Source organism: Euprymna scolopes, chromosome 26 (assembly GCF_053919585.1).
Source record: "Euprymna scolopes isolate OS-2025 chromosome 26, ASM5391958v1, whole genome shotgun sequence".
Classification (NCBI taxonomy): Eukaryota; Metazoa; Mollusca; class Cephalopoda; order Sepiida; family Sepiolidae; genus Euprymna; species Euprymna scolopes.
The window spans coordinates 58,801,552-58,824,062 of NC_136507.1; the positions used below are offsets into that span (position 1 = coordinate 58,801,552).

The 22,511-nt window shown below is 28.5% G+C and overlaps 4 non-coding genes across 4 annotated transcripts; all 4 read left to right on the plus strand.

The window, feature by feature from the left end:
- The first annotated feature begins 14,010 nt into the window (after positions 1-14,010).
- On the plus strand, positions 14,011-14,083 carry Trnar-ccu (transfer RNA arginine (anticodon CCU)). Its single transcript has one exon. It is a non-coding gene; the product is annotated as a tRNA-Arg (tRNA).
- Positions 14,084-17,656: 3,573 nt separating this feature from the next.
- On the plus strand, positions 17,657-17,729 carry Trnar-ccu (transfer RNA arginine (anticodon CCU)). The gene has a single exon. It is a non-coding gene; the product is annotated as a tRNA-Arg (tRNA).
- Positions 17,730-20,156: 2,427 nt separating this feature from the next.
- On the plus strand, positions 20,157-20,229 carry Trnar-ccu (transfer RNA arginine (anticodon CCU)). Its single transcript has one exon. It is a non-coding gene; the product is annotated as a tRNA-Arg (tRNA).
- Positions 20,230-21,373: 1,144 nt separating this feature from the next.
- Trnar-ccu (transfer RNA arginine (anticodon CCU)) lies at positions 21,374-21,446 on the plus strand. The gene has a single exon. It is a non-coding gene; the product is annotated as a tRNA-Arg (tRNA).
- The last annotated feature ends 1,065 nt before the right edge of the window (positions 21,447-22,511 follow it).

Consider the following 22,511-nt stretch of genomic DNA (forward strand, 5'->3'; position numbering starts at 1 on the left):
TATTTATTGTACTATTGAAATTTAGTTTAATTAATTGTTCTATTGAAATTGATGTTTATTATTTGGGCGATTGAAATTTATTTTTATTATTTTTACGAATTAAATTTATTTTTATTAATTATACAAATAATATTGATTTTTTTATTGTACTATTAAAATTTATTTTTATTATTTTTACTAATGAAATTTATTTTTTTAATTGTACTATTGAAATGATGTATATTAATTGTACTATTGAAATTTATTTTTATTAATTGTACTATTGAAATTAATTTTTATTAATTGTACTAATGAAATTTATTTTTATTAATTGTACTATTGAAATTTATTTTTATTTATTGTACTATTGAAATTTATTTTTATTAATTGTACTATTGAAATTTATTTTTATTAATTGTACTATTGAAATGTATTTTTTTATTGTACTAATGATAATAATTTTTGTTTATTGTACGAATGAAATTTATTGTTTTAATTATTGTACTACTGAAATTAATTTTTATTAATTGTACTTATTATATTTATGTTTATTTATTGTATAATTGAAATTTATTTTTATTAACTGTACTATTGAAATTTTTTTTATGATTGTACTATTGGAATGCTTTTTATTAATTTTGCTATTGAAATTTATTTTTATTAATGTTACTATTACAATTTATTTTTATTTATTGTACTATTCGAATTTATTTTTATTAATTGTACTATTGTAATATATTATTATTAATTGTACTATTGAAATTTATATTAATTGTAGTATTAAAATTTATTTTTATTTATTGTACTATTGAATTTTTTTTATTAATTGTACTATTGAAATTAATTAATATTAATTGTACTATTGAAATTTATTTTTATTAATTGTACTATTGAAATTGATTTTTATTTATTGTACTATTGAAATTTATTTTTATTAATTGTACTATTGAAATTTATTTTTAATGATTGTACTATTGAAATATATTTTTATTAATTGTACTATTGAAGTTTATTTTGATTATACTATTGAAATATATTTTTATTTATTGTACTAATGAAATTTTTTTTATTATTTGTACGAATGAAATTTTTTATTATTATTTGTACGAATAAAATGTTTATTAATTGTACTATTGAAATATATTTTTATAAATTGTACTAATGAGATTAATTTTTAGTTATTGTACTATAAAAATTTATTTTTATTATTTGTACGAATGAACCGTATTTGTATTAATTGTACTATTGAAATTAATTTTTATAAATTGTACTAATGATATGTATTTTTATTTATTGTTCTAATGAAATTTATGTTTATTAATTGTACTATTGAAATTTATTTTTATTAATTGTACTATTGAAATGTATTTTTATTAATTGTACTTTTGAAATTTATTTTGATTTATTGTACTAATAAAATTAATTTTGATTGTACTATTGAAATTTAGTTTTGTTAATTGTACTAATGATATTCATTTTTATTATTTGTACTATTGAAATTTTTTTTATTTATTGTACTAATAAAATTGATTTTGATTGTACTACTGAAATTAATTTTATTAATTGTACTAATGATATTTATTTTTTTATTATTGTAGTATGGAAATTCATTTTAGTTAATTGCACGATTGAAATATATGTTTATTAATTGTTCTATTGAAATGTATTTTTATTATTTTTACTATTGAAATTTATTTTTATTAATTGTACTATTGAAATTAATTTTTAATTATTGTACTATTGAAATTTATTTTTATTTATTGTACTATTGAAATTTTTTTTATTAATTGTACTATTGAAATTTAGTTTGATTAATTGTACAATTTAAATTTGTTTTGATTAATTGTACTATTGTAATTTATTTTTATTAATTGTACAATTGAAATTTATTTTTATTAATTGTACTAATGAAATTTATTTTGATTTATTGTACTATTGAAATTTATTTTGATATATTGTACTATTAAAACATTTTTTATTAATTGTACTATTGAAATATATTTTTATTAATTGTACTATTGAAATGTATTTTTATTTGTTGTACTATTTAAATATATTTTTATTTATTGTACTATTGAAATATATTTTTATTAATTGTACTATTAAAATAAATTTCATTAATAGTACTATTGAAATTTATTTTGATTTGTTGTACTAATGAAATGTATTTTTATTAATTGTACCATTGAAATTTATTTTTATTAATTGTACTAATGAAATATATTTTTAATAATTGTACTATTGAATTATATTTTTATTAATTGTACCATTGAAATGTATTTTTATTAATTGTACTATTGAAATTTATTTTTATTAATTGTACTATTGAAATATATTTTTATTAATTGTACTATTAAAATTAATTTTTAATAATTGTACTAATGAAATTTATTTTTATTTGTTGTACTATTGAAATATATTTTTATTAATTGTACTATTGAAATATATTTTTATTAATTGTACTATTGAAATTTATTTTTAATAATTGTACTAATGAAATTTATTTTGATTTATTGTACTATTAAACCTTTTTTTTTTAATTGTTCTATTGAAATATATTTTTATTAATTGTACTATTGAAATTTATTTTTATTTGTTGTACTATTGAAATATATTTGGATTTATTGTACTATTGAAATATATTTTTATTAATTGTACTATTACAATTAATTTCATTAATAGTACTATTGAAATTTATTTTGATTTATTGTACTAATGAAATGTATTTTTATTAATTGTACTATTGAAATATATTTTTAATAATTGTACTATTGAAATATATTTTTAATAATTGTACTATTGAAATATATTTTTAATAATTGTACTATTGAAATTTATTTTGATTTATTGTACTAATGAAATGTATTTTTATTAATTGTACCATTGAAATTTATTTTTGTAAATTTTTCTACTGCTATGTATATTAATTGTACTATTGAAACATATTTTTATTAATTGTACTAATGAAATTTATTTTTAATAATTGTACTAATGAAATTTATTTTGATTTATTATACTATTTAAATTATTTTTATTAATTGTTCTATTGAAAGTTTTTTTTATTAATTGTACTATTGAAATATATTTTTATTAATTGTACTATTGAAATTTATTTTTATTTGTTGTACTATTGAAATTTATTTTTATTTATTGTACTATTGAAATATATTTTTATTAATTGTACTATTAAAATTAATTTCATTAATAGTACTATTGAAATTTATTTTGATTTATTGTACTATTGAAATTTATTTTTAATTATTGTACTTTTGAAATTAATTTTTAATTATTGTACTAATGAAATTTATTTTTATTAATTGTACTATTGAAATTTATTTTTATTATTGTACTAATGAAAATAATTTTTATTTATTTTACGAATGAAATTTATTGTTTTAATTATTGTACTACTGAAATAAGTTTTTATTAATTGTACTAATTATATTTATTTTTATTTATTGTATAATTGAAATTTATTTTTATTTACTGTACTATTGAAATTTATTTTTATTAATTGTACTATTGAAATTTATTTTTATTAATTGTACTATTGAAATTTATTTTTATTAATTGTACTATTGAAATTTATTTTTATGAATTGTACTATTGAAATTTATTTTGATTTATTGTACTATACGAATTAATTTGTATTGATTGTACTATTGAAATATATTTTTATTAATTGTACTATTGGAATTTATTATTATTAATTGTTATATTGAAATTTAATTTTATTAATTGTACTAATGAAATTTTTTTTTATTAATTGTACTATTGAATTTTTTTTTATTAATTGTACTATTGAAATTTATTTTTATTTGTTGTACTATTGAGAATTATTTTTTTTAATTGTACTATTAAAATTTATTTTTATTATTGTACTATTGAAATTTATTTTTATTAATTGTACTACTGAAATTTTTTTTATTTATTGTACTAGTGAAATTTATATTAATTGTAGTATTAAAATTTATTTTAATTTTTGTACTATTGAAATTTATTATTATTAATTGTACTATTGATATTAATTAATATTAATTGTACAAATGAAATTGATTTTTATTAATTGTACTACTGAAATTTATTTTTAGTTATTGTACTATTGAAATTTATTTTTATTTGTTGTACTATTGAAATTTATTTTTATTATTTTTACGAATGAACCGTATTTGTATTAATTGTACTATTGAAATTAATTTTTATTAATTGTACTAATGATATTTATTTTTATTTATTGTACTAATGAAATTTATTTTTATTAATTGTACTATTGAAATTTATTTTTATTAATTGTACTATGGAAATATTTTTTTATTAATTGCACTATTTTAATTTATTTTTATTATTGTACTAATGAAAATTATTTTTATTTATTGTACTGTTGAAATTTATTTTTATTAATTGTACTATTGAAATTTATTTTGATTTATTGTACTAATGAAATTTGTTTGGATTGTACTATTGAAATTTATTTTTATTAATGTTACTAATGATATTCATTTTTATTAATTGTACTATTGAAATTTTTTTATTGATTGTACTAATTAAATTTATTTTGATTGTACTACTGAAATTAATTTTTATTAATTGTACTAATGATATTCATTTTTATTAATTGTAGTATGGAAATTCATTTTTGTTAATTGCCCGATTGAAATATATGTTTATTAATTGTACTATTGAAATTTATTTTTATTATTTGTACTATTGAAATGTATTTTTATTAATTGTACTATTGAAATTTATTTTTAATTATTGTACTATTGAAATTTATTTTTATTTATTGTACTATTGAAATTTTTTTTATTAATTGTACTATTGAAATGTAGTTTGATTAATTGTACTATTGAAATTAAGTGTTATTAATTGTACTATTGAAATTTATTTTTATTAATTGTACTATTAAAATTTATTTTTATTAATTGTACTATTGAAATTTATTTTGATTTATTGTACTAATGAAATGTATTTTTATTAATTGTACCATTGAAATTTATTTTTGTAAATTTTACTAATGCTATGTATATTTATTGTACTATTGAAATATAGTTTTATTAATTGTACTATTGAAATTTATTTTTATTTATTGTATTATTGAAATTTATTTTTATTAATTGTACTATTGAAATGTATTTTTATTAATTGTACTATTGAAATTTATTTTGATTAATTGTACTATTGATATTTATTTTTATTAATGGTAGTATTGAAATTTATTTTTTTTATTTTACTATTGAAATTTATTATTATTAATTGTATTATTCAAATTTATTTTTATGAATTGTACTATTGAAATTTATTTTTATTATTGAACTATTGAAATTTATTTTTATTAATTGTACTATTGAAATTTATTTTTATTATTGTACTATTGAAATTTTTTTTATTGTACTATTGAAATTTATTTATTTTGTTTATTGTACATTTGAAATATATTGTAGTTTATTGTACTATTGAAATTTATTTGTATTAATTGTATTATTGAAATTTTTTTTATTAATTTACTATTGAAATTTATTTTTATTAATTGTACTATTAAAATTTATTTTTATAAATTGTACTATTGGAATTTATTTTTGCTAATTGTACTATTGAAATTTATTTTTGGTTAATAGTACTATTTAAATTTAGTTTTATTGATTGTACTATTGAAATTTATTTTATTAATTTACTTTTGAAATTGATTTTTATGTATTGTACTATTGAGAATTATTTTTATTAATTGTATTATTGAAATTTTTTTTTACTAATTTAATATTGAAATTTATTTTTATTAATTGTACTTTTTAAATTTATTTTTATTAATTGTATTATTGAAATTTGTTTTTATTAATTTACTATTGAAATTTATTTTTATTAATTGTACTATTGAAATTTTTTTTATTGATACTATTGAAATGTATTTTTATTAATTGTACTATTGAAATTTATTTTTATTGTACTATTGAAATTTATTTTTATTAATTGTACTATTGAAATTTATTATTATTTATTGTAGTATTGAAATGTATTTTTATTTATTGTAGTATTGAAATTTATTTTTATTAATTGTACTATTGAAATTTATTTTATTAATTTACTTTTGAAATTGATTTTTATGTATTGTACTATTGAGAATTATTTTTATTAATTGTATTATTGAAATTTTTTTTTACTAATTTAATATTGAAATTTATTTTTATTAATTGTACTTTTTAAATTTATTTTTATTAATTATATTATTGAAATTTGTTTTTATTAATTTACTATTGAAATTTATTTTTATTAATTGTACTATTGAAATTTTTTTTATTGATACTATTGAAATGTATTTTTATTAATTGTACTATTGAAATTTATTTTTATTGTACTATTGAAATTTATTTTTATTAATTGTACTATTTAAATTTATTATTATTTATTGTAGTATTGAAATGTATTTTTATTTATTGTAGTATTGAAATTTATTTTTATTAATTGTACTATTGAAATTTATTTTTATTAATTGTACTATTGAAATTTATTTTTGTTTATTGTACTATTGAAATTTATTTTTATTAATCGTACTATTGAAATTTTTATTAATTGTACTATTGAAATTTATTTTTATTGTACTATTAAAATTTATTTTTATTAATTGTACTATTTAAATTTATTATTATTTATTGTAGTATTGAAATGTATTTTTATTTATTGTAGTATTGAAATTTATTTTTATTTATTGTACTATTGGAATTTATTGTTATTAATTGTACTATTGAAATTTTTATTAATTGTACTATTGAAATTTATTTTTATTAATTGTACTATTGAAATTTATTTTTGTTTATTGTACTATTGAAATTTATTGTTATTAATTGTACTATTGAAATTTTTATTAATTGTACTATTGAAATTTATTTTTATTAATTGTACTATTGAAATTTATTTTTATTAATTGTACTATTGAAATTTATTTTTGTTTATTGTACTATTGAAATTTATTTTTATTAATCGTACTATTTAAATTTTTATTAATTGTACTATTGAAATATATTTTTATTAATTGTACTATTGAAATATATATTTATTAATTGTACTATTGAAATATATATTTATTAATTGTACTATTGAAATATATATTTATTAATTGTACTAATGTAAATTAATATTATCAATCGTACAACTTAAATGTGTGTTTAATTGTATTGTTGAATATACTTTTATTAATTGTACCATCTTTGAAATTTTCCACTCGGTATAGTATATTATTTCAGACTTATTTACTACCTTGAATTGCTCAATTCGGGAAGGTGTTCAATATCTATTAAGTTGTTATGACACCACTTTTCCATGTATTACCTTCTCCTGAAGGGGGCGTATATATTTGTTCCGCATAATACCACCATCCTAGGCATTATATCATTGAGTTAGTGATACACTTGCAAAAATATACGGCCAGCGATCGCGTATCTTGGGTAGTAAAGATAATATTCCATCGCACACAAGAATAGCAAGTAAACTGTACATGTATAGATGGTCGGCATATAAAATCAACAGTAGACCCTTTGATATGACAGAAGCGCGTTCGAAACGAATGTTTCTATTTAGAGCATATTGAACCATGATACTTGACTTTTATATTTTAAATTTTGATTATATAAAAATAATTTTATAAAATCAACAGTGGGTTCTCTACAGTGCAATGTAAACTGCAATGTATTATAGACTAAGTCACTGCGGGGAGGCATGTGAAACATCCTCTCGGCGCACCACGGTGGGTTCCCAACTAGAGCAGGCAATCACTCGATTTGATTGAAAAAGGGGCGATTTCACTGATTTCGATGACAATAAAATATGGGGGGGCATTCGTTAATCTTCATTCAATCCCGGGTACCGTTGGGTTTCCCTGCTTGTACAATAAATAAATGTTACCATAGCCAAATCAAAATTACTTTTTCGCCTACTTGGTTCATTTTTTTTTTTTTTTTTTTGGTGTGTGTGTGGTTTTTTGGTAGTTTAAATGCTCTTTGTTTCATCTCATACAAACGGTATAATCCCGTTTACACACTGGTTCTAGCCAGATCACTGAAGTTAAACAATGATAAGCCTAGTCAGTAGCAGATTGGTGACAATTTGGGAACACTAGGCGCTGAATTTGCTCTCCGCTTCTCTCGGCATTGTTTCCAGTCGTCCTGAACATATACATACTTACAACTAGAATTATAACAGTGCCGATTCAGGAAAGGTCTGGTTGGAGATTGTGCAAGGCTTGCCACAAAAACTTCACGTAAGGTAACCTTTCAGTGGGTATCGACAATCTGTCAAGACTGAACAGAGCCGTCTTTTATTGTAATTTCATCTCAAATATTCGATTTTTACAGGTTCTTAGCCAACAAGATGGTGGCCTTGATTCTTCTTCATGGTTATCAAACTAGCTGCCATTTTGTTTGGTAAGAATTCGTAAAACCCGAATATTATAGATGAAATGAACAGCATTTAAAACTACTTAAACACCCCCCCCCCCAAAAAAAATGAGTTGTATGAGAAGTAACTTTTTTTGACTATGGTAATATTTATTTATTTTTTTATTTTATTTATTTAATTATTTTTGTATATTTGATTTTTTTTTTTTTAATCTTTTTTATTGTTTGTTTGCTTTTCTGCAGAATCGTCGTAAAAGCTTAGTATGAATTTTTTAATTTGTATTATTTGGATTATTCATGCTGCCGTTCTCATCATAAGTATCATTTTCACAACGTTTCGGCCGATATAACCTCCCACTTTCTTCATGTGTATCATGTTCACCACTGGATTTTTTTTTTAACTCCAGTATCTGCACGAAATTTCGAACAGAACCCTTTATTTAATCAACGGAGGTAGCATGCTCTCGTTCCGTCAGCCATGACAGAGTAGAAGTTTCAAGTAATTCGTGTAGGGGAAAAGAAGTTTAAGCGAAATTAAACCTCTTTGCCCCAAACAAAATAATTTAAAAAAAAAAAAAAGGAATAAAACAGAATGACACCTCCTTCTGGTTTAAAATGCACCGCATTTATTTTTTAACAAAAACAACAACGTGAATGAGAAAAGGTCCGATCGGTGAAAGCTCTTGCGAAGTCATTATGATTAGAATGCTAGATGAAAGTCCTTCGTGGAATTAATCAGATTAGAAGGTAAAAGTCTTGTGTGAAAATAGTGTCCTTATTTTAAGGTTGGTGTTTTAACTGGCAAAGTGTGCCTTACTTAAAAGTCCCATGAGGAAAGTAATTCGTTGTTATTAATTAGAAAATGTGCGGAATGGATGCGTGTGTGCATAATTGTGATTTTTGAGTGCCCACGTGGCGTGTGTAATTATGGTTTTGACAGCGACGATGTTATGAAAACGAGAGGCATGTTCTCGTGTCACGTTGAAGCGAGAAGAAGGGAAAAAAGAAGGGAAGAAAGAATGTTTGATGCGTTTTTATACATTTTGGGCCTGCTCCAAAACAAGATTGCTACTGCTGATATTTTGGTTTTTGGAAAAGCGTTAAAAAGACAATCTTCTAAATTTTCTCATTGGTTGCTTGTGTCACGTGGTACTGTCGTCAACTACGTCCGTCAGAAATATGTTACTTTTACTTTTGTTCTTGTGAGAAAAAGTGTGTGGGCGTATTTGAAATTATGCTGTTCCTAGAAGAACTTATATTTGTGCAAAATGTACAGGTAAATTGAAATGAATACACGTTCGCTTATTTGCGCGCGAGCATGTGTGTGTGTGTGTGTGTGTGTGTGTGTGTGTGTGTGTGTGTGTGTGTGTGAGTGACTGCACATTCGCAATTGTAGTCTAAGCCTCATTGAACTGAGGATTGAACCTACAACCTCAAAAAGAGTGTAACTAAAAACTGAATTTTACCTAGTAACTTTATCCGTTACGACAAAGGTGTTTGCCTCCTAAGTTCAACGGAAGTATTCCCGAGTTCGACAAGATACACCTGAAAAAGATCGGAGGTTGTATGGATCGTAACGTTGTGAAAATGACACTCAAGATGAGAACAGTAGTCCGAATAATCCGAACAACACAAATTATCAATCTTTATCTTTAAAAAAAAAAAATCGAAAATCGCATAACCTTGTTATGTAATTCGTTAAAAGGACTCATTTGGGCACTAGAATTAATAATTAACAACCACAAAAAAAAAAACGGATGGAAAGAAGCAAATTTGACAACAAATAACTTTTACCAAAGGCAAGAAAACTGGATCCGTCATCGATCCCCATAGTTTTTTTTTTTCAACTGGGAACATTTTCACGTGTTTCTAATTTCAGAAATTATATCGTAACCTTAGCGGTTTCCATTGCCGGAATTCAAGAGGACTAGCCGTTTTTTTTTTTGTTTTTATTTTTTTGTTTGTTTGTTTTTTTCCCCTCAATTATTTCTGGAGGTTGGGATCCAAATAAACAAGTACCCTTAGGACCACTAAAAACACACATGTACCCACACACATACACACACGCATAGAGAGAGGAAGAGAGAGAGAGGGTAAGTGAGATAAATAGAGAGAGGGAAATAACCAAAAAAATGGAATACTGTTGCCACATCTGGGTAACCTATCTTGCCTTGATAAAGTTCAAAACCGGCTTCGAAATCTAGTGGGTGATGCCCTTTTCTCTTCCATGCAACATCTTTCACACAGAAGAGACGTTGCGAGCCTGTCTCTGCTGTATCGTTATTTTCATGGTAAGTGCTCCTCTGAGCTCCAATCTATGGTTCCCCTTGCTAAACTTTCACAACAACACTCGACTAGCTATAACCATTATCAAAAATGTTCCCCACTCTCACTCTGTGCCGACTTCTAAACGCAGATTCCATGAACAAAGCTTCTTTCTTGGAACTGCCAGTATATGAAACACTGTTCCATTGGCCTGTTTCCCAGCCGATTAGAATATAGTAGTCTTCAAGTCCAATATAAACAACTTCTTATTAAGCCGGACCCTTAAATAATCCAAATTCTACCCAATCTACACAATTAAATTACCACCTTACATTCATTAACCCTTATCCTTGAGTGACATTCGGGCCTTGATAATGGTCACTACCTTGTAAAAAAATGTTTCTCTAAAAAATTCCAATTTTCTAACCATGATGTAAAAATATATTTTTAAAAAAGTGTGCGTAATAATAAAACAGAAATCGTTATTGATTTAGCCAATACTAATAACAAATACTGAATTAATGTCATTTTGTTAGTATAAATATTAGGTTGAGAACAAAGTTCTTGCAGAATTTTTAATTTTGATTTCAAATGATGTATTTTCAAATAAGATTAATCATAATACCTTTTTATATATATCATTTTAAAGAGCGTTTTTCGCTCTATCTTATCGTTTAAATTATAATCGTCTTAAAACAATTGTCTTTTTTTTTTTTCAGAATTGGTAATACTAGATGAAAAGAAAAGCAAATCCGCACAATTTTTTAATTTAAATTCAAGCTAAACCGAAAAGCTGCTGAAACAGCCCGCGATATCAACGAACCGTTTGACACCTGAAACACTACTGAGCGCACGACGCAATGGTGATTTAAGAAATTTCGTGGTGGCGATGAGAGTCTTGAAGATGATGAGTGTAGTGGTCGGCCATCGTATGTTGACAACGATCAATTAAGAGCATTAGTCGAAGCCAATCCACGCACAACTATTCGAGAACTTGCTCCTGAATTAGACGTAACGTATACGACGATTTCCAACCACATTGTTCAACAGAATAGACTAAATTCTCTTCCACGACAATGCCCAACCGCACGTCATTAAACCGACCCTGTAGAAATTAAACGAATTGGACTTCGAAACTCTGCCTCATCCACATACTCTCCAGACCTCTCACCTACTGACTGCCACCTTTTCAAGCATCTCGACAACTTTCTGCATGAGAAATGCTTCAAAAACCTAAACGATATCAAAAACATCTTCAGCGACTTCATCGCCACCAGAACCCAAGATTTTTACGTTGCTGACATAAATACACTTATTTTGCGTTGACAAAAGTGTGTTGATTCTGATGGTACTTGTTTCGGTCGATAAATTTTTATTTGAGTCTATTTTTATTTGAGATATGTTCATTTGATTATAAAAGTTAAAAACCGAAAGAACTTTCTTGTCATTCTTGGCAACGCAGACCCCACAATTTTAATGAACCACCGTTCCGCCAGATCAAACATACACATTCCTGTGTCTCGATACATCTTCTATCATTATATGTAATCAGTTTTTTAAAATAGTCAACCATATAGGAGCCTATTCGTGACCACACACACACACATTCAGCTTTATATATATATATATATATATATATATATATATATATATATATATATATATATAGAGAGAGAGAGAGAGAGAGAGAGAGAGAGAGAGAGAGAGAGAGAGAGAGAGAATTGACTCTGTAACAATAAATACGAAATAGCGTGGATTAAAATATATTAAGTGTATTTTACGACTGGTAAGCTAGGGCGCCCCCTTCTAGTTAATAAATAATCATGCAAATAAAGTAGACATACTGATATACCGCGAGAACATGTTAAGTATATTAGAAAGTTTTTTATACTTTGTATATAAAGAATTCAAGCCAGGGATTTTTCCCCCTCAGCACCAAATCCAACAGAGCCTAGGTAATTTTTAAAATGACCTTTTCCTCGTGGACTGCAGTACGTTGCTGGTCCTGTGAAGTTCTAGGGGGCCCACCCTTCCAGACTTTGCATCCTCTCTTTGAGAAAGGGGTAAGTTTATTGCTAATCGCCTAAGGTGTCACTGACGGGGGTGGGGAGATTTCGACGGGAATGCTCAGAAATTTTTATTTCTCATATTCCTTATCAGTGTCTAAAACTAGACGAAATTTCCAAACCAGAGCTTTTTTCCGAGAACTGCTCGTTTTTGGAACACAATACCGCTGAGCTTCTTCCCAACTGATTTTAACATGTACCTTTTAAAGTCCAATGTAAACATATTCTTGGTGAGTCGTCCTCTAAAATTAAATAATTTACTACCCAATTTCCACCACTATCGATTCTCCAGATGTTGTCTCGCCTGATACCATTAACCTTTATCCTAGAGTGGCCTCCGAACCTTGATGTGCGGTGATACTACCGTATATAAAAAATGACCTTGTCTGTCTGCCTGTTTGTCTGAGGAATGGTCTTTACTAAATTCCTCTATCAATTTTTGGTGTACAGGCTTGAAATTTGATTTATAGTGGATTTGGACCTGCGGAACATATTCGATTCGGTCTTTAGTCTGTAAAATAGCTGGTAAAGGATCAAAATTGAAAATAAAATCGGAACTTGCCAGGTGTAAGTCGATTGAAGTGCTTTTGCGCGCATGCGCAATTATACATTTGTATGTTAAAGTCGGTTTATTTATAACTATTTCTTATCTGTCAGACGATAGCTTAAATGATAACGAACGACTAAACGTTTTGATTTCGATTCTAGCTGATGGCACCCACCTCATTTTTTTTTTTTTTTTTTAACTTTTGAAATCACTACGATATATTAGATATAATATAATAAATGCGAAATCTGTTTAAATGAAAATATGGTATTTAAGCGTATTTTATGATCGGACAAAGCGGGGTGGCCGGCTTATATATATATAAGCTTAGCTTGGGTGCTTTTCTTCTAGGGCGTTGGTTCTTCAATCGCACTTTCCGACAATTGTGGTACATTATTCTGCTATGAGAGGGACAGAAATAACCATGAAGTATATGTCATTGTGATGAACAGCCAAACTTTAAAAATAGCGATAGAAAGAAAGGAAAAAATAAACTGGAAGATATGACATATAAAAACGGTACTGAAAAAAAAAAAAGAAAGAAAAGAGAACAGAAGTTTTTGTTTTGTTTTGGTTTTTATTGTTTTTGTTGCAGTTTCAAATAAAAAAATTTAAAAAAAACATATTTTACTAGTTGAGTTGGAGTTGGGGAGGGGATTAAAAACCTGGCGAGGTAATTTGACTATCAAAAACGCCTCTCTCTTTTAAAAACAGCTGCCATCACCTTTGTTATGGAAAAATATATTTGCTTTTCAATCAGCAGTCAACAGCCTCCGTGGCCCAATGGATAAGGCACCGGCCTCCTAAGCCGGGGATTGCGGGTTCGAGTCCCGTCGGAGGTACACTTAGATTTTTTTCTTTATTCAAACTGAGATTAAATACGTTTTACAACATAATAGGAAAACAGCTTTATAATATAATAAGAATGAACTTACCTCCCGACAAGAGCAGAGTTAGACACAAGGTCGATTTTTAATGTGGGGAAAGAACAGCTCCCCAAAAAGAGGGACTCTGAATAGGAACAAAAATGAAAATTGTTTCAGTCACTGAGTCACCGAAAAGCTGAAATGTAGCATCTGAACAGTTACTACACTGTGATTTTGGCCCGAAGGCGAAAACAGCTTTATAATAACCAGGGTTATTCTTATTTTGATTTTCGGACTATTGTTCTCATCTTTGTTATTTTCACTACGCTTCAAGATGAGAACACTAGTCCGAAGAATCAAAATAATACGAATACCTAATCCTCATCTCACAAATTCAGAAACGTAATAGCCAGGATGCAGTTGATGCACCAAAACCAACATAGTTTTTCCATTTTATGAATGACTTTTTTTTTCTGTTGACTGCGATATTTCGTTAGTCTTGTGCAGTTCTAGAAGGTCCAACATCCCAGGTTTTACCTTCTTTTAAAAAGGTCTTAGTTGATTTCTGATTGTCTGAGCCGGGGAATGCTGACCGGGCTGCCCAGGCATTTAGGATAGAGTGCTCTTTCCCTAGGGGGCTTTTTAATTCCACTTTCCGACTCTTGCGTCATATCGTCCCACCGCGGGAGGGAGATGTATAACCTTCATACTTTACTCAGTGGTGGATATGCGAAGAATGTCAAGATAGTGACCTAATTTGCATATAACTTTAACAAAGGAACTCTCATTAATCATTCGTTGTTTTCTTATTCGATGATTGGTTTTATTTAACTATTGATAACTATATATTTTTTTAAGTCTCAGTTAAACGTTTATCTCATGACGAAAATTAATTCTAATGCCTTTTCAGTATTTTCGAAAACCCGTCAACGATTTCATTCTGTTGTTGAATTGTACAATGTACATTCAAAGAAAATGCCGTCCAACACAACGCACAACACACAACACACGCACAAAGTTCTTCTGCTTGGTTAATGTCGGCACGTTACTTATGTTAAAACGGTTAATTAAATGCATAAGCACCTGTTAAAAAACTATACAAGTAAAACAAATTATTTATTATAAACTGGTTTTTTTTGTTTTTTGTTTTTTACATAGGCATCACCACATTATCAAGGCCAAGAGGCCACTCAAGGATAAGGGTTAAAGAGTGTACGGTAGAAATTGGCCATTATAGTAATCATTAGTAATGAAAATTTGGTAAAGTTGATGACTTATATGGAACGGCTCATCAAGAACTTATTTACGTTAGACTTGAAGACAACCATATTGTAGTCAGCCGGAAAGCAGGAAAACGGAAGACAATTCCACAGGCGTGCAGTTCCAAGAAAAAAGCTTTGTTCATGGAATCTACGTTAAGGTTTAGGCACAGATAAAGAGTGGGGGGAATTATTGATAGTGTTTACAGCTAGACGAGTGTTTCTTGTGAAAGTTTGGCGAGGGGGGACCATAGATTGAAGCTCATTCGAACACTTTCCATGAAAATAACGATACATCAGAGACAAACTCGCAACATCTCTTCTGTGAGATAAAGGTTGCAAGGAAGAGAAAAGGACATCTCCTACGAGGCTACGAAGTCTATTTTGAACTCTATCAAGGCAGGCCGAGTCCTTTCTAGCAGCTCCTGCCCAGATGTGGCAACAGTATTCCATCCTTGGGCGTACCTGGCTCTTATATAGATAGAGAATAGCATCAGCAGTGAGATATCTACCGGATCGATAGAAAGATCCCACCATTTTTCCAGCGGCCTTGGCAACAGATTTGATGTACGTGTTCCATTTAAGATCAGGAGTAATGATCAAGCCAAGAAGTTTGTCAAAACTTGAGGTCTCCTCAAGACGAGAGCCATTCATTTCAATTGATGTCAGATGTGGATCAGAATGTTGATGATGTAAAGAGAGAAGCTTGGTTTTAGATGCATTAAAAGTAACCAGCCATTCTTTACCCCATTGTACTACGTGCTCAAGATCAGAGGAGAGAGAATTGGAGAGAACTTGGTCGTTTACTGTCTTAGATGTGCTACCATAAATGGTAGTGTCGTCAGCATAGATGTCTACAAATGATGTAAGGATGTGATTTGGAAGATCATTAATGTAGATCAGGAAAAGATACTGTGAGCTTCTGATTTTTGCCCCTCAACTACTACTCTTATGAACCTATCAGAAAGAAATGATTTAATAATTGAGAAGACATTTCCAGCAATACCATAGCTAGAGATCTTATGAAGTAAACCTTTATGCCATACCCTATCAAAGGCCTTAGATATGTCAAGAGCAATTGCCCTAGAAAGGTTGCCTCCGTCGAGAGATTTGCTAATCCTATGAGATATAACTGAAGCACATCTGCTGTAGATCTAGCAGAACGGAAACCATATTGAGTGTCACTAAGAAGGTTATTTTTGTTGAGATGGTTGATTACTTCTGTATTTAACACAGATTCCAGCAACTTACTCATGACGCACAGGAGACTTATTGGCCTGTACTGAGAGGGTGATGAGCGATCACCTGAATTCTTAAATACAGGGCATACTGATGAAATTTTCCAGGGAGATGGGAAACTATTCTCCTTAAGACAACGTTTAAACAGTTGTGTAAGTATGGGCGCTAGTTAAGGTTGAAGTTTTTTGAGTACTATAATTGTAATACCGTCAGGGCCAGTTGCTTTACTGGAATCAAGGTTTTTGATTAGCTTGGCAACATCACGTACAGTTTAACAAAAACATGTAAACTGAAATGAGGAAATTTAAGTTAACAGCGTTCAAAAAGATTTTTTTTTTTTTAAATTAACCGTTAAAAGAAAGCGTGATTTTATTCTGAACTTTAGCTAGTCACGTTATAAGAAATTTACGATAAAAAAGAAAAGCGTATGGGGGGGGGTTCTTCCGAAAATTACATAAATTAAATACTGAAATAAAATGGAGTTATTAATATTTGAATCTAAAAATAAAAAGTATGATTAAAATTGAAAACACTTATTTAGTTTTTGATTAGCTTGGCAACATCACGTACAGTTTAACAAAAACAAACGGGAGAAAAAAGGAGCTAAAAATGAAAGAAAAATAATACAAATTATTTTTACAATTGTAGTCATCCGTATTATAAGATTTGTGTGACGTCACTTCCAAGGTTAACAAAGAAGTGCGGAGCGTCAGGATAACCTTAATTCCTCTTTTACATATTAAGTTCAGTCATTGTCTTCTTCTGCCCGTGCACGATGAATGACGTTATAAAATATTGACGTCATCCATCAAACAAGGGAGAAAGAGGGGGAGAGGGAGGAAGCGATCCGGTCATTTGTTATTGCATCTAACAGAACAAAAAAGTGGTGGGGAAAAATGTAGCAAATAAATGTTACCAAAGGCAAGATAAGTTACTATGCTATTAGGTTGGTGCAAAAATAATGTCATTTTTAAATATATAGTTAAACGTCAAAAAAAAAAAAAAAAAAAAAAAAAGATGAATATATTTGCTTTTCAGACGGTTGCCAGCAGCCTCCGTGGCCCAATGGATAAGGCACCGGCCTCCTAAGCCGGGGATTGCGGGTTCGAGTCCCGTCGGAGGTATACTGAGTATTTTTTTTTCTTTAGAGATTATGATAAGAATGAACTTGCCTCCCCACAAGGGCAGAGTACGACACAAAGTCGGTTTTTAATGTGGGGAAAATCCAGCATATGTATATCTATCTATACATATATAGACAGATAGACATACAAATATATACGTATACACGCACGCACACACACACACACAATATATATATATATATATATATATATATATATATATATATATATATATATATATATCTGTGGTAAAGGTAGTTCATCTATAATATAAATGTCATCTAACTGTATGTATGTATGTATGTATGTATGTATGTATGCCTGAAATTTTCGACAGAAGCGACGGACTTTCACAATATCGGTTATCGAAATTTTGCTACAAACATTAATTCATTCACCCTCAACTGGGCTCTTTTCTACAGGGAGGGGTCGCTTTTTCTCCGATATTTAGAAAGTCGTCCCCTCTTTGTGATTGACTAGCCTTAATTTAAACATTCGTCACTTCCGGTTTGGCGATGGGCGAAAAAGCAAAGACGTCACATTTTTTTTTTCCATGTTCTTTTCCTCCTTCGGTACGTGTTACAGGTTCGAGTCGCTTGCCTACTATTACTTTTTTTTTTTTTTTTTTTTTGCTCAACACGCCTTCAAACACCCGGGCAACGCCGGGCAACCAGGCTAGTCTAAAATAAGGAAAAGTCTGAAAAATCTTTTCTCTCTCTCTCTCTCTCTCTCTCTCTCTCTCTCTCTCTCTCTCTCTCTCTCTCTCTCTCTCTCTCTCTCTCTCTCTCATGAAGGTCTCCGTAACCCGATTGTTACTCTCATCAGTTTAGAGCTAACGGGGCAGATAGTGTTTCTGGGCTTTGTGGAAGTAACCTACCTGAAAGAAGGTAACCTTTGACCAAAATCCCGAGTCTGGAATGGATCAATCGTCTCACTGAATGCGTCATTTGATCCTCCGTAGCTCACTCAAAAAGTGGATTGCGCGTTAAGCAAGCTCAATTTCACTGTAAAGAAAGTCACGAATAGTTATCTTTCAATGTTTCTTTTGTGGATTTTTTTTTCTTTTTCTGGTACACGAGAGCACAAAACCTAAAAAAATCTCTGAAAGTTCGATGCCTCCGTTGAGTCTCAAGAGATAATGGATAACCCGGTAGGGGCAGCTGCGCGTGTAATTATGAGGCAAGAGTTGCGCAATCCCAACCACACCACTCCTGACTCGAGACTGCTTGATTCCAATGGAAAGAAGTCCAGGACGACTGGAAACAATACCAAGATAACCGGAGAGCACATACAGAACCTGGAATTCCCAAATGGTCACCCATTTTAGTACTGATCAGGTTAAACGTGGTTTAAAGTCGTTGCTTTAACTTCGGTGATCTAGCGGGAACCGGTGTGTCAACGTGATTATACCTGAAGAAAGTTCACACTCAAAACATAGTAGACGACCACCATATTCTAATGAGTCACTACTTACCAAGGCCCAAAGCCACTCAAGGATAAAAGTTAATGAGATTGTCATTTGGATGGAGAACATTTGAGAGGCTTTAAAACGGTGAGTAGCATGGATAAAAATTTGACTATTTAAAAATAAATCAATAAATATTTGCTGACATTGTGCCTTAAAGATGAGAACTTTCGGCGAAGAAAACTCTGGGTAACAATCTTGTTATTATGTTTTTATTATTATTTTTATTATTATTATTATTATTATTATTATTTATTTATTTATGCTCGTTCGGTAAAGGTGTAGTTTAGCGGCGTAAATTATCTGCCAGACAAAATATTATAAAAACTATTTCTTTTTACATAAAACACATTATTAGAGACTAGGGTTGAAATGAAACCCGGAAAAATTTCATTTTCATTATTTTTTTCAACATGTTTTATTAGACTAAATGTACGACAATCGAGGCCGCCATATTGCTTTTAAAATTTGTCCTTTCTAAGGTTTGACAGATTGGCCTTTTTTTTAAAGGCCAAATTTGGTCCTTTTTACGCTCTTTCAATTACAAAAATATATGGCGCCCAAAAATGATTCATAAAAGCGTAAAAAGGCCAAATTTGGCCTTAAAAATCCAATTTGTCAAACCTCGATTGTCTGAGATTTAGTCTGATAAAAAATGTTGAAAAATAATAAAAATGACTTTTTTCGGGTTTTATTTCAGCCTTGGGATTTAAAAATAAATAGTTTTTATAATTTTTGTTTGACAAATAATTTACGCCGCAAAACTACTCATTTGCACCTTCTTTTGTTATCGTTTTTTGTTGGTTTTTAATTAAAAAATATGTACTTTTGTTGTGACTGAAATTAATTCACTTCTGTTCAACGCATTTTTCTTGAGAATTTCGTATCTCATTAACATCTTTCAAGCTAGCAGCATCTTGGTAATAGTATCTGAATATGTGTTTCGCATGATAGTATCGTCAGCCTCCGTGGCCCAATGGATAAGGCACCGGCCTCCTAAGCCGGGGATTGCGGGTTCGAGTCCCGTCGGAGGTACACTAAGCCTTTTCTTTAATCAAACTTTTTTCCTCATAAATAAATCATTATTAACTAGTCATATACATATTTACTTGAGGTGAGAGAAACAGTGTCGTGTCACGTCACGGTGTTGGCATTATTCGAAAAGAATTTATTTATAATTGACCCGTGTTTTGATAAAAGTAAAATAACTTTATAAAATATAGCATTAAGACATAAAGATATGTTAAACGAACAAACGAAAACTTATTAATAAAATCAAAGCTGAACGTTTGTGTGATAGATAGATAGATAGATAGATAGATAGGTATGTATGTATGTGCGTATACTTTGGTTTTCTCTCTCTCTCTCTCTCTCTCTCTCTCTCTCTCTCTCTCTCTCTCTCTATCTATCTATCTATCTATACCCACAGTATCTCCTTTAAAATATTTCCGTCGATAATAGTAATGTTTCCCTAGAACAGATCTACTTTGCTCCTAGCCAAACGGGGCTTTCTTTTACAAAGGCCACCCGAAGAATGTCGTTGGAGTTGATAACGTTAACTTTTGCAATTGCATACAGACTGTATTCTTTTTATATGGAGGGGGTTTGGCTGGGTTTTTTTTTTTTTTTTTTTTTTTTTTTTCGTGTTAAGCCGACCTTGTTATGGTGAGGTGGATGACGGATAGTAAATAAGCTGCAATTTCTAAATAATTTTGAACGCAAAAAGCGAAAGCGACTGACGTGGGAAATAGTTTACGGAGCGAGAGAAGAAAGGAGAAAACGGGAAGGAGGAATTTTCTTCTGAGAGAGGTGTTCGCTCCACGTGCTTAGTGAAAATGAAAATAGCATTCCCCTTTTTTTCTCCCTAGCTATCTGTATCTATCTATCTCTGTATCTCTATTTCTATCTTACTCTCTCTCTCTCTCCCTCTGTCTTCCTTTCTATCTCTCTCTATCTATCTATCTATATTTCTCTCTATCACACCAACAGTAACACCACTGTATCATACGCAATCACTCCTTCCTTCACTGCCTCTCTTTTTGATAATATCACAGTCAAGTCAGTCAGTTCATTGTGCATTATACACACGCGCACATAGACAATTATAGGACACGCGCTGCCCGCTGCATTGCTGCAATTCTGTATTATTATATGTAAGTTTTACCCTAATAAAGCCGTAGCCTCCGTGGCCCAATGGATAAGGCACCGGCCTCCTAAGCCGGGGATTGCGGGTTCGAGTCCCGTCGGAGGTAAAATGTAATATTTTTAATATTTCTTCATAAAATAAAACGATTTTCTCAAATACATGGTACTTCGAAAACAGTTTCATATGCCAAGTTCAACAGCAATGATAATTTAAAAAAAAAAAGAAAAAATGAGCCAGTCTTTACGCGGAGCACGGAGCAGTAAGCACTAGAGTAGTGTGTTAATTTATATCAACCAATTTGATTTTTATCAATTAAATATTTTTTTCAACAGTTAATTTCTGTTTCTGTTTTTTTTTTATTTTATTTTAGATGGGGATTGATATGGTTATTTGGACACTGCACTTATTTTTGTTATTTATTTATATATTTATATATATATATATATATATATATATATATATATATATATTATATATATATATATTTTTTTTTTATTAATCGCACAACGTTTCGACCGAATGTAATCTCCGACATTTTCAGGTGTATCTGATTGAATTCGAGAATTTTTATGTCAGACTCGAGTCTGCACAGAATTTCGAACGGAAATCTATAGTTATAAGTAGTGAGTACATTAGGCTCTGCCAAAAACAATGTGAAGAAAGGAGCGCATGATCCCGTGACGTCAGACTTGTGTTAACTATACGAAGTATGGAAAAGCAGAAGCGACTTAATGATTTTTTAAAACCTTTGTTTATCTTCTTCAAACTGCAATTAATAATTAATCTTTGTTATAATTTTATTAGGTTTTAAATTTTACACAGTTTAACGATTAATAATATTATAAACATTTGTATATTAAATATGAAATACGGTTTTACTAAATTGTTCATTTGGTTAATTGCAGGTTTCCATACTTTTATTTAGTAAAAAGAGACAAATTATATATGAGAGTGGTCAATAAAATGTTTATTATTTGTGCAATAATATTTTTAAATCGGTTTTAATCTGGCGATAAAATAGATGGCAAGAGTCATATTTATATTATAACTTAATATTTAAAAAAAAAATTAAACACAATTAATCAAAATTGTAATCATGCTGTAACGGAACATTTTTAAATAATGGAATTTTAATCGTTTTAATCTTTTAAAAATTAATTAATTTTTAGGA